The 14,168-nt window shown below is 34.4% G+C and overlaps 1 protein-coding gene across 1 annotated transcript in view; it reads left to right on the forward strand.

The window, feature by feature from the left end:
• Window positions 1–13,637: 13,637 nt before the first annotated feature.
• The window catches only part of AstC (Allatostatin C), a 68,738-nt gene continuing 68,207 nt past the window's right edge, over window positions 13,638–14,168 (forward strand). The window contains exon 1 of the mRNA XM_023163664.2: window positions 13,638–13,750. The gene's annotated coding sequence lies outside the window, so the exon portion shown is untranslated. The remainder of the gene's footprint in view (window positions 13,751–14,168) is intronic.

The following is a 14,168-nucleotide window of genomic DNA, read 5'->3' on the forward strand; positions in this document are numbered from 1 at the left end:
CAGTCATATCCTAGAAAAATACTTTGACTTTTGTTTGGTTTCCATTTCGAATTTACTCATGAACAGGTTTGCCAGGTACGAGAACAAGGGGTTACCCATAGCCGTTCCCTCCTGTTGTTCATAAAAGCAACCTTCTACCTGGAAACGGTCTTGCTTCATATACAAATCAGTGGGAAAAACGAATTAATCGTATTTCGTAACCATTGAAATAATTTTTTTTAGTAATTTTCTGAGGTATTGTAAGGTATGTGGAATTGGGACTATAGAAAATGAAGAATTAACATCAAAGATAAGATAAGATATATATTTCTTCTTTTCAGGTACACATGGTATACATAAGACATGTCAATATAAAAAAAACAAAAAAGCTGAAAATCGGATAAATATAGAAACATATACAAATTCTCATAGGGATACAATGGATCGGTGAGTGCACAGTCACATTGATTTCAAAAGTAAAATAAAAAAGAACAGCATAAGGAAGGAAAAGAAGAGGTCCCAGTATCCCTCCCTGCGGCGTACCGATTTCGATCTGCCGTTCTTCTGAGTACGTTTTAATTATTTTTACTTTATTAATTCTTTTAGTCATGTATGAATGAATCCAACTGTTGATGGGTCCTCGTATGCCTATTTTACATAATTTTTCACACAAGAATTCAGAATTTATAGTTTCGAATGCTTCTGGAGGGGAAGCAAAAAAAAATACCACAAACATTTAGCCCATCATTTGAATTTTCATGAATATATTGTATCATTTCGGCCGAGACAGTTTTGATCGAGAAATTCCTATGAAATATATACTTCTTTGACATCTGTCGAAGAAGTAAAGAAATAAGCTATCAAAAAAAGAATAACTGCGAATATATTCGAATTTTTTAACCATTTCTGAAGACGGAGGCAGATTTTGGCCTCCGAAACGTAAAAGATAAGTATTATTTCTTAATAATTTTTTTGATAAGCAAAATTGTTAAATACGACAAGTTACTGATAAGTAGAAGATTTTTCTTTGTGAAAAAATACTTTGATTTCTACGCAGTAACTTATCGGGGTAAACTTAAAAGTTTGCCCTTCTACACTTGTATAAAGTTCTCCATTATAATTTTTATATTTTTTCAGATTGTGGAAGGTAACAATTACCCAAAAAAGGTCGATAATAAAACTGATTTTTTTTTCCTCCACAAAAAATGACTTTCGTTGAATATGAAGATGATATTATTTTTATCGAGAAAAGGCATAATTTGTTCATATACGTTTTTTCCTATCACTTTGGAGACTGAGTTCAAGACGCATTCTTCTGTAATTTCCTACATTAGTCTTCTCTCCTTTTTTGTGGACTGGAACAACCTTTGATATTTTTCGTGCACTTGGAAATATCCTTTCACATATGGATGTATTTATAATGTTGGCTGTGCTTGGATATCAAAGAGCTACTTTCAATCAGTAGTTTCATTGGTATTGCATCGATATCCTTGGAATTTTTATTTGTAAAATTGTACAAGACTTTTTCAACGTCAATATGAGATATCGAAAAAAATACATAGAGTGTGAGAGTGAGAAATCCATGGTTGTACATGAGTTTTTTGTCAGTCTCATGCCATCGATTTGGTTTTTCAAAGTAACAGAAAAATGGTTTACAAAAAGATCTGAAATTTGTTTATCATTTGAGGGTATTTCATTGTTGATTATCAGGGAGATTTACTCGTGCGTTCCTTGCCCTCTACCGAGTGTGATGTTTACCATTTTCCAAAGAGTTTTAGTTTTGTTATTGGAGATTATAATCTTTTGTGCTGTTTATATTCTCTTTTCTACTTGAATTTTTTCATCGACTATTTTTTTGTTTTCTTTCACTTAAGATATTGCGCTTGGGAAAGTAGTTTCTCAACCAAATTGGGGATTTTAAGTTTTCTAGCTTGAATAATTGTTTTTGGGGCATTGAGGCGGTTTCGCTTAGGCCTAACTTCTTGCTTCCCGAAACAAATATCAAAACACCAAATAAAGTAGTCGACAAATTCTTTCATCATGTTATGTATGCTTGCATGATTGGCAGCCCTTTCCAGTTAAAAACTGATCTGAATGGTCTGAAAAATCTGGATTAATTACTTAAACAGAATATCCTGTTATATTTGTGATAATATAGTCAAACCCGCCTTCAATTATTTTCCTATTGGATTTTGCGATACGTGTAGCCCCTATTTGGACATTATTATGAATCTATCAGGACAGATAAATGTTTATAATGAGTTGAGACAGGGTCCAAACAATCCACATTGAGGTCACCTCAAATTACTATTCCGGGATATTCAATGACAGCTCTTTGTAGTATCACATCTTTTTTTTTAAATATCAAAATTACCACTGGGGGGGTCTATAAATTGAAATAATGCAGGTATTTTTGTTGAACTCAACTGCGAAGCACCCACGTGTGACTTTTGTATAAATATTGCAGTACCTCTGTGTTGACGGTTCCTTCTACAAAATTTTGATGCCAATACGTACCCGGTTAAACAATGTTTTCAATGGGTATTTTTTACATCCAATGTTCTATAATGTTGTTCTCTTGGTTTTCCCCGATCAAAAAACAGTTCTAATAACTTCATTTTATTTGAACGTCAATACCAAAAATACTACATATGAATGATTGATGTTCGTTTAGTTCTGCATTACCAGGTTCTGGGATGTTTTCCTGCGAAGTTTTTTATATGTTGGTCATCTTTCCTACCATCTTTTGACGAAAAAGGTTCTCCTGGCCTGAAGATAAACCTATTTACGGTGACTCCATCGGGCCATATGTCAGGGTTGTAAACCTCTCTGACGTATTGCATCGGGAATGTTATCACCATGGAACATTTCGAGTCTGTATCTCTGAGTGTTCCACATTCGAAAGGTATGTGTGGTGGAGTTCATTTCAAGCCGCTCTGAAGGGTTTCAGACGAGTTTGAAGCATCTAGGTTATAAACATGGAGATTATTTTTTGTAACGTTTTCATGTTTTCCACAGCTTTATTTGTTCCAATGACAGGTTTATTTCTTGGATTACGATGTCTATATTCATTAATCCACTCGATATTCAGCTCTGCTTCTGTTATTGCGGTTTTTGTAAGTTCATATGCGATGATGTTTTTGTGGTTGTTGGTGCTTTCAATGTTTGAATTAGGTTAGGTTAGGTCCAAAGTGAGTGGGTCTATTCGACCCTCCAATGCAACCCGCAAGGGTTTATTGTGGCTCACATGTATTCTAACTCGGCCAAACAAACCCAGCTTTTTAATGAAGCCAATTAGTTTGTATGATGAGTGGCCTTTCAGGTCAGATGTTAAGAATACGGCTAAGCCGAACTCTAAAGACCTGATTCGGTCCCTAGCAGGGCAAGCACAAAGTATACGCTCTGTTGATGAGGTAGTCAAGTTACAAGGTTCCCACCTTGATACCCACGATAACCTTTCCATATGAGGGTTTTTGCACGTCAGCTACACCTGACGATGCCTTAGATTCAGCTGTGCAGAGCTTTTTCGCCTCTGGTTTTGGTGAAACCTCACTTGAGCGCAAACGTTTGCTAACCTGCTCATGGGGGGTTAGTTCCACCATCTGAGACAGATTCGGCGTACGTCGCAGCTCTCGCTCCTGAACTAAATTTACAAGGAGGTCAGTTGGAGTCGTAAACTCGTCATCCATCTTCTCTGTAGACTCGCTCCTGAACTAAATTTACAGTGAGGTCAGTTGGAGTCGTAAACTCGACATCCATCTCCTCTGTAGATTCGCTCCTGAACTAAATTTACAGAGAGGTCCGTTGGAGTCGTAAACTCGACATCCATCTCCTCTGTCGACTCGCTCCTGAACTAAATTTACAGGGAGGTCCGCTGGAGTCGTAAACTCGACATCCATCTTCTCTGTAGACTCGCTTTTGATCTAAGTTTACAGGGAGGTCAGTTGGAGCCGTAAGCTCGACATCCATCTCCTCTATAGACTCAGCGTCAGAAAGAATTTTCAAGTTTATTCTGATACATTACCGTGACAAGGCGATGCTACGATGAGAGGGCGCCCGGTGTCTCGAAGGTTCCGTAGAGACGGCTGATAGGCTCAGAGTCATTCATCCTTTCGGCACGGATACACACACCTTAGGATGAAGCCATCGTTGGGATGCCATTCAGTTAGGGAATAACAGAACCACAAGTGATTCTGTCATTCCCGTATCCAGCGGGGCTACGTGGAAGCAGGCATCCGATGGCCGGTTTGCTCAACCCCCACGTCCCAAGACAATGCACTCACCGAAAACAGCATGCACAGTGGTTCAAGCAGTGAAAGATGAACAAGGACAGCCAACCCGCCCAGGGTTTGAATTACTCACACCTTGGAGATTCCTTTTTTCTTTTGTTAACTGTTTTTATTTTGATTTGTTTTTACGATGGTCGTGTTGTGAAGTGTATCTTGATTGTCGAGCATGTTATAAAATGATCTACTAGATATCGCTATTTCGTCTGATTGTTAAGGTGGTTGTTGATAATTCAGATTGGATTTTATCATGTTGATTATCTCTCCAAGACTCACAATTCGTTTTTCCATTCGTCTGGTTATCTCCATCCTTCCTTCTTTCCAGCATGATAGAACTTCAGTTTATCGAGCTCTGCTGCAAGCGATTCTTTATCGACAGCCATGTTGTTTGTTTGAGTATCAATATAGCTGATATCGATTACAAAAGGATACTAGTGGAAACCAAAATTTCACCTTCTTGCAGAATGATGTTTTTTGTATGTTGTATGAAGTTTAAGGAATTTTTGATACTGAAACCTGGTTCCGCAATAGACAAGCTTTCAAACTCCTTAATGAGCCATTTTGCTATTTGGTAGGTGGCCACCTATCTAAAAGTATACTATATGTATAGCTTGTTGAAATAATATTTTAATTATCATATTTATTTATCACGCCACATTGTTAAATTCATTTATGACCAGTAGATAGGGCAACATTTCAAAATTAATTTAAGACAATTAAGAGACAGGTACCTAGCAGAGGTATCTATGGTATAAATAAGGATAACATTCTAAGTATATTCAGTTTAATCCCACTCTTGAAGATGATCACTTGGTGATCGAAACACGTGTCGAGCTGTTAAAATAACGGGTTGGTGTTGGGATAAAACTCCAGTAATATGCAATCACTAGTATTTGTTTTTATTTTCATGATAGTCATAAAAATGGTGATTGCACCAATCCATTCAAAATATAGCTTTGATTTTGTGTATGCGTCGTAGAAGTTCTCAAACTGGAGGAACAAAAAGCTGAAGAGTTGAACGATTACTTACAAGTTTCAGCATTCTCATGACAATGAGTATTGAATGAAGTACATTGTAAGCTATATCTCCTAAGGTTTTTTGCGATGATGAGGGTCTAGACGATGGAGACATACTTAATAATTTCATAAGTAATATCCTCTCTGAATTACTGAAACCGTTCCAAATGATCGCCCATTCATTTCTTGTGACCGTTGAAACCAAATCGAATGTTTCCTGTGGTCAAGTTATGTTAGAATTCTTATAGTGGTGTATCGGACTTTTATATCTCCTTCCTGTTTCATTCAGTAACTTTGCCCGGGTATGAAAATGCACTGAGAATTCTTGACATTTCAAGTTCATTTCAATTCACGGAAAAAACTAAAAGGATGAGAAATGGAAAAGACGAATAACGAATAATTATGTGAATGAATCTCCTTTTTTTCATTAAAGTTTCATTTATTTTCAAGTTCCTTGAACGGAGAAGGCAAATATTTTGAATAATTAGCACTGTATCATTTCATAAACTGCGGGTCTGAACGAATTAAAATGTTTAGGACGATAGAGAAAATAAATGAGTGGTCGATATTCATTTTGACAAAGAGATGAATACAAAAACCAGAAAGATTGCAGTAACTATGGAAATGAAGTATATTCCTGTTATTTGTATGTGCATAATGCTGGGTAGAGACATGGTATCGCAATTCTGGCGCGTATAACTTTTGTTACGTAACGAATTGATTATGATGCGAGGTGTAACAGATCATTGGAGCGTATCTTTAGTGAGAAACATCACGTTGACTTCAGTTGCCCTGTTTTAATTTCCAGGTGGTTCGGGATCTGCTGGTTGCGCTTCCCTTCTTATAAATATGCGGTTTAAGCTCAAGTATACATTACTATTTTGTGTCAGAAATTCTTAAAAGTTCAGGCGCAGTTTCAAATTTGAAGGTATTCATTCAATTTTCATGACAAATTGAAAGTCTTCAATAAACGAGACCCGTACAAATGATAAATATTTTCATTTTATACACCTTGAGAATTTCCTCTCCTAGAACCAATTTCAATTAATCCCTTTCTGCATGTGGCCTTAGAAGTTTTGCAGCAATGATACTGAGTACATTTGGATGTAGTTTATTCAAAATAATAATTGCTGAAGACGAATGATTTTGGCTATCTACTTCTATACCTTGATAAAAAAATGTGGACAATCTGCCAAAAAAAAGATAGAAAGCAATCAAATTCAAAATACACTCTCTTCAACGATACATAGATTATACAAAGGAGTTTCAGACACAAATTGGAAAAAAAAGCGGTCTCAAAACAATCACTTTCATATAAACATCGAATTTCACAAAGGAAAAAGTACTTTTGAAACAACTACTTCTATATGAACATTGAATTATATAAAAACACTTCATCCTATTCAGTTTGTGCTCCAAACATTCATTGTGGAATCGATTCAGCTACGTGTCGTTTTCATTAGTTTATCAATATTTATCGGATGCACAAATGCATGATGTTTGTATAAACTTTTTGTGACCTGATTATGCACTACGTGGTCAGTCCAACCACACACTCATCATTATGGCCTCGAAATTTCTAGTACCTTAGAGATAGAAGTCAGAATTCAGAGATTGAAGTTGAAATTTCAAGTATGAGGCTGAAATTTCAAAGTCAAAATTTCGAGACTAAAATGGAAATTTCGAGTTTATACTTGTAATTTTGATTTGAATTGATGATCAAATCATTAAGAAACACTCACCATCGTGCAACCTCATAACTTTCATTGTATCGATAAAATCTTGTGAAATAACGGCACCCAAACTGATTTGAGAAATTTCAAGGGACAATTAAAACAATTGGTCGCACCAGCTTGCCTGACTTTTGAATTCTTAGCGAACCTCATATTTCTCGCAGTGTAGGATTATTATTTGCAAACTTCCGCTCAGATTTTTACACTTCGTGAATGAAGTTTTCACTTCCAAATTTGAAATTTCATCATTGGGACTGTTCCCAATTGAATCATCAATTCCATTGAAGTGATCAAATTTGTAGAAAATCATAATGTTGTTTAATTTGAAAGGGTTATATTTATAGGAGTGACTAATTGTTTGAAAAAAAAGTTTTTGGCTTTCTACTACTCCATCTCGATATAAAAAAATGTAGTAATTTTCCATAGAAAGGAAGGAAGTAATCAATTTTAATAAAAATAATTTCATACATAGATGTGTAGATCATGCAAAGAAGTAACTTTCAGACACAAATTGGAAGAAAAAGCCTTCCTGAAACAGCTACTTTCATATAAACATTGAATTATACGAAACAAAAATTCTTTCCAAACAAATACTCTTATATGGACACTGAATTATACAGAAAACACTTTTTTCTACTCAGTTCGTATTCCAAACATTCGTTATAAAACCAAATCAGAAATCATTCACAGGATTTCTACACGATATACTGAATGAAAGATAAAAATTCCACTTACATGAAACACTGTCATGCTCACTGGTAGACATCGATGTTTCGCCGTAAGACACTTGCCTTAGGGCTTCTCAATACCAATCTGGTTAAGATTTTCGAAAAAAAATACACAATTCATTCATTAATTACGTTTTTTATGTCACGGAATAAGTTTGATCTACATATGTCAAAGATGACATCGTAATGACATTCAATTACCTATTTGATTAAATCCCAGCCAAAAAGAATCTTGTTTAATTTGGAATGGTTATATTTTTAGGAGTGATTCATTTTTGGGAAAAAAGATTTTAGCTTTCTACTACTCCATCTTGATAAAAAGATAGAAAGCCGAAAACTTTTCTTCCCAAAAATTAGTCACTCCTTAAAATATCACTCTTTCAAATTGAACAAGATTCTTTTCGGCTAGGATTTAATCAAATAGGTTAATGAATGTCATTACGATGTCATCGATGGCATAAGTAGATCAAACTTATTTCGTGATACAAAAAATCAAAATTTATGAATGAATTGGTAATGAAGAGCCCTAAGGCAAGTGTTTTATGGTGAAACATCGATGTCTACCAGTGAGCATGACAGTGTTCCATGTTAGTGAAATTTTTATTTTTCATTTAGTATATCGTGTAGAAATCCTATGAATGATATCTGATTTAGTTCTATAACGAATGTTTTGCTTAGAGCACATGATTCTCGGATCCACTGTGTGTGAAAAATAATAAGAATAATAATACCCTCAGGCTCATACAAGCTAATGAGCCTGATGTAGTCCTTCTCGACCACCAGAACAAAACGATATTTGTCGTGGAGTTTTCAGCTCCTGGCGAAATGAATATCGTCAGAAAAGAGTAGGAAAATCGGTTGAAATATCGAGGTGGTTGCGTTCACACCAAGAAGTGAATTCATCGATAATGTTACTAATTTTGGTTACCACGTCGTCCATAGTATGTCCAGTGACAGTAACAGTGGTGTCATCTGCAAACATCGTTATGTGGCAGTCCCTCACATATTCAGGCAAATTATTGATGAATATAATGAGTAATGATGGTCCTGAAACTTTTGTTAAATTGATTACTTCCTTCCTTTCTTTTGAAGGTTACCACATTTTTCTCTATCAAGATGGAGTAGTAGAAAGCCAAACACTTTCTTTTCTAATTATAATATTGCTTTTGTGAACTTTCAGGTAGAAAATTTTTTTTCCAACACTCTAGATTATGTTTGAGGGGGGGCATTATTATTATTATATTTCTCCATGTTGAGAGCAATTTGTTTTTTGCAACCTTCGCAAACAAATTCTTTCGATGCCTCCGGCAAGTGCTCAACACAAACAACGACATCTTCTGGGACTTTGGAGAGGCCAAACCAAATCTTAACTTTTTTTTTTCTGGAGATCGAGTCCTTCATCTTCAAAATATCGACAAAAAAGAATTTATGATCTGGTATATCTACTCTAAGCTGTATGGGTTTTTTAAGTGAAGAAGAAATTTTCTTTACGAATATTAATTCAATTATGATGAACATTTGTCTCTGAAAATTTTCCCATTGTTGCATCTCAACCAATTTAGTTTTTTGTAAAGTTCATTTGCTTTTAATTCAATCATTCTTCGTTTACTGCAAAAATAATTAATTTCCAAATCCATGTATCTCAGTTTTGTACAAAGCGGTATTCTCTCCCTAAAAATCTTCGGTAACAAATTTATTTGAATATTTGATGTCATAACACATAGTAATTAACCTAATAACATAATAATTTGTGACTTAAATGCAATCCCAAACTAACGTAATAACTACTACTACGAATTAGTTCAATGACTCATTCAGTGACCCATTTTATGTGAGGTTTGTCCAGATGTGAATGAAAGCTCTGAAATGAACAGTGAGATTTAGTTTTAGTCGCCTCCTGATGATGCTAACTTGATTGACGAAACACGCGACTTTTATTCTGGAGTATAATAAGTATTTCCGATATATTCATTCCGCGCGAAAGGATCCAATCCTATCTGATGAATAAATATGAAGTTGTTGAAAGGTAATTTCCACTTTTCGTCATTTGTCAGTTGATGTGGATTTGGTTTCAGACAAACTCATGTAGATTATTGATTTTACAAAACTAACAACCATTTGTTATTTTAGATTACTAATGAGAAAATAAACGAAAGTTCAGTGAAGGAAATATCGAACTAATGACATGTCAATCTGGTCACGATTATATTGAAATGGAAACATGAATGTGCCAAAACCTTCATTTCCTTTCTATCTTTGATATTCAGTGAAAAGACTTTGTTTTGTTCTTTTGTGATAATTATACCTTGCTAGATAAGTTCAAAGTGGACAGTTACATTAGGCCTCCATTAGAAGTTCAAGATAAAGAAGTGTAGTTATCAATATTATAAATTATTCACCATTATTTAAAATACCAAATGAAATATAATTTAGCTTCATTAATTGAAATTTGACCCCTTCCTGTTGACAGATTGATCTGATGTTTGTTACATACATTTAGTTTAGAGAACAATATAATTGAATGAATTTTGTATCAAGATGGCCCCAGCTACAAAGTGGCGAATTATATATTGTTTCACAACTACCTCAATACTAGTAGAATAGTAGTATAATTTGGAAAAGATGCAAATTCAAGACCGCAGCTACAAAATATGTAATTCCATGTTACCTAGTAATACTGAGGCACCAAATGAACTCAACAGAATGAGAAGAAAATGAAATCAAAAACAGAAAACTTGAAAATAAAATAAGTTGAAAAAAAATATAATAATATTGTGGATAATGTACATAGAACCAAAGAATAATTCAGAACGTCCTAGGTAGCAGTTACAATACCACTCTCCTCAGCAGTCAACGGTATTGATCAGATACAAAAATAATAAAATCTTTGGGCGTAGTATTTACATATTTACTCAGATTTCGCTACGTCCAAAGATTTTATTATATTTTTATCTGATCAATACCATACATTGCGGAGGAGAGTGATGTGACGACTACTACCTAGGACCTTCCGATTCATAATTCAGTTTTTAGTAAACTATATACATTTTAGTAAACTATATACATTATTATTATAATTTTTTTCTTTAATAAAACCTTTCAACAATAAATTATTTTAATTCCATATTCTATGCGCTAACACCCAGGTCATTCTGTTTGGTGTCTTCGATAGGCAAGTTGGTTAATGCGGCTGTTAAGTGAACATGGATCCGGTTTCAAATTCTGGTCGCGATACGTTTTTTAAATTCCGTTTTTTTTTATTTATGTATGAATATCGTAAATTTTCTTTGCAGTATTTATATTATAGACGATAAAATTCAATTTTTTATTGATATTTATTGATCTACCTTATCAGTGGTTTGAGTTCCAACTATTCTACGTGTGTTATATGATTATCGTTCATGCACAAACTTTTAGCGATTCTTCAATCGAATGAAAAAATTTAAGTTGCCATCTTCAACCTGATAGAGACATGACAAGATGTTGCCCGCGGCTTCGCCCGCGTAGAATTTGGTTTGTCTCATCAGGTTTCGTGACAGCTATACAAAGATCCTACCTGATAGAAAGTCCTCCTGAAACAGCTACTTTCATATAAACATTGAATTACACGAAAGAAAATAATTCTTTCGAAACAAATACTTCTATATGAACACTGAATTATACAGAAGATACTTTTCTCTACTCAGTTTGTATTTCAAACATTTGTTGTGGAATAAGAATCAGATATCATTCAAATGAGGGTGACAGTGTTCTATGTGAGTACAATTCATTACCATTCATTCAAAGTAGAACTCATGTGAATGATATCTAATTCTTATTCCACAACAAATGTTTGAAATACGAACTGAGTAGAGAAAAGTATCTTCTGTATAATTCAGTGTTCATATAGAAGTATTTGTTTCGAAAGAATTATTTTCTTTCGTGTAACTCAATGTTTACATGAAAGTAGCTGTTTCAGGAGGACTTTCTTTCAGTTTGTATCAGAAAGTTACTTCTTTGCATGATCTACACATTCATGTATAGAGTTTCAAATTGATTATTTCCTTCCTTTCTTTGGAAGATTCTCTCTTCTTTTTTTTTTGTATCAGATGGGGTAGTAGAAAGCCAAAAACTTTCTTTCCAAAAAAAAAAAATTAATCACTCCTAAAAGTATAACCCCTACAATTCAAATAGATTAGGCATTTATAGTGTCCGACCGAAAGTTCGGTTTCGGTTTCGGTCGAGTTTCGGTAAAAAAACGGGTTTCGGTTTAGTTTCGGTTTCGGAGGCAAACCTGCCGAAACTACGACCGAAACCGAAACTGCATTCGGAAGTTTCCGCGCTGCGATCGGTCATGTTCGGCTCGTTAAATTTCATACAAGTGATATTAGGTAACAACTCAAATAAGTAATTTTATTGAAAACCCATCAATAATATTCAAAAAAAGAATCTACACCTACTCAAATAAACACCTCACCTATTTTAAGTATTTTTAAGATGTCATTAATATTTTCCTTAAATAAGGGATTTTTATGTTGATTATCAATAAGTAAAAATGTCGAAGACTGCATAACGTTGTGATTTAAAGATAAAAGAATAAAGACGAACTGATTAAAATAACCTTTTCTTTATTTTTCCCTCAAAACATAATTCTTGTAAGGAAGTTTCGGTTTTAGTTTCGGCCGAAACTGAGACCGTTGCCGAAATTCGTTTTCGATTTTGGTCGTGAAAACCAGTTTCGGTCGGACACTAATTATGTATATCATCAACTGAAGTAATGCAAATTTTGGTGAAGGATCTGGGAATGGTAAAAATATCTCGAAATAACAGGAAAACTAACTTGCTGTTCAGCATCTCAGTGAGCGAAACTCACATAAAGGCATAGTTCTGATGTGGAGGAATCGTTTTCAATGGATTCATTTCACAATTTTGTCTATCAAACTACATTCTGAAATTTTCAATTAAACGATTCCCTCACACATAAAAGGTACTTTGTTTTCAATGGTCAGATTTTATCACATATTTGAATATTTTGATACCTAATCAAAAGATTAATTACTCTGAATAGGCTAAAAAAAATGTACAAAACCATTCACAGTGGATTCATTACAGTTATATATTTGGTACTACTAAAGATTGCTTAGTGAAATAAATGGTTTTCATGAAGAGTCGTATGTGAGTTAACTACAGTAATTTCAAGAGCAAGACCATTCTAATAACTGTCAGCAGAATTTCGAATGAGATTATGGAAAATCAAAGAGTCACGGGAGCAAAACTATGTATTTGGATTGTTTATAGTATATTCTTCAATACAGTTCTAGTAAAATGTGGATTCACGATATCATTTAAGAAGTATATTTGTTCACATTGAACATAGTTTAATTTTTGATGGACATCTACATTTACATGCAATAATATCATTATTTATATCAGCAAAGTCAACGTTATTCGTCACTAACTTTTTCCATTCCTCAGATATACCCTTGTCTAAAGTCGAACTTTTCAATCTCCCCACATATTATTGACCAAGGTTGCGTGTGACATCAATGTCGTGGCGATTCGAAATGAGATAAAATGAATATTCATTTTGATTCAGAAATTAATTAGCAGAATACATGCGTATCCCAGTAATTTTGAAAAATTAGGAAAATATGGACAAAAAAAAATCGTGGAGATTTATATTTCACTTTTGGTAATTAACTTTGCTTCATGACGTTCTGTATATTCATTCTGTTCCTGCGGAAGCATCATTGTTTCTTCCGAAATAACAATACTTTTTTTTAGGTATATCCCTGAACAATACTAATAAACGAATAAGTCAACTAAAACTTTTCCATAGCAAACTCACGATCACCCACAAAATAATTTTCCTCGGGAAAACACCTTCCCCTCAATTGGTTACCCTACCGACGCGTCGCATTTATCTTTCCGTTGATTGGCCGCTAAACTCTCCATATAAAACAGGATAACTCGTGGAAGCTCTCTCACAGTAAGTCCAGAGTGCTCTGCCAGCAGGAAAAGACGAAAGGTAAGAACTGTTGATTATGTTCTCGTCTTTTGCTATGTTGTTTTGGAGAAGCGCTTTCGAAGTTCCCTGAGAACGAGGATCACATGCATTGCAGAAGTTTAACAGCTCATAAAGATTTCATGTGAACGGGGAGATATTTGTTGATCGGATTGCGTGCTGTGTTTTGGGAACGGTTTTTGGTGTTTCATTTTGAGTTAATCCACAGGTGGTAGAGTCAATTCTCATAGCGTTAATAACGTGTTTTCTCAATTTGAATGATCGTTGATCTGTTATGTTTACTTATATTTCGATATTCAGTTATCGTTCCAATGTGAAGGAAAGATAACAATTTATTTTATAACATCAGTTCTATGATTCTATCCGATATCTCAACGTGTACCCTGAAGAAAGTAATTCAGAATTCATTCTTTATTTCAAC

The sequence above is a fragment of the Leptinotarsa decemlineata genome, unplaced genomic scaffold (assembly GCF_025532065.1).
Source record: "Leptinotarsa decemlineata unplaced genomic scaffold, Ldec_3_MD MMD2_tig00026316_RagTag_RagTag, whole genome shotgun sequence".
In the NCBI taxonomy this organism is placed as follows: Eukaryota; Metazoa; Arthropoda; class Insecta; order Coleoptera; family Chrysomelidae; genus Leptinotarsa; species Leptinotarsa decemlineata.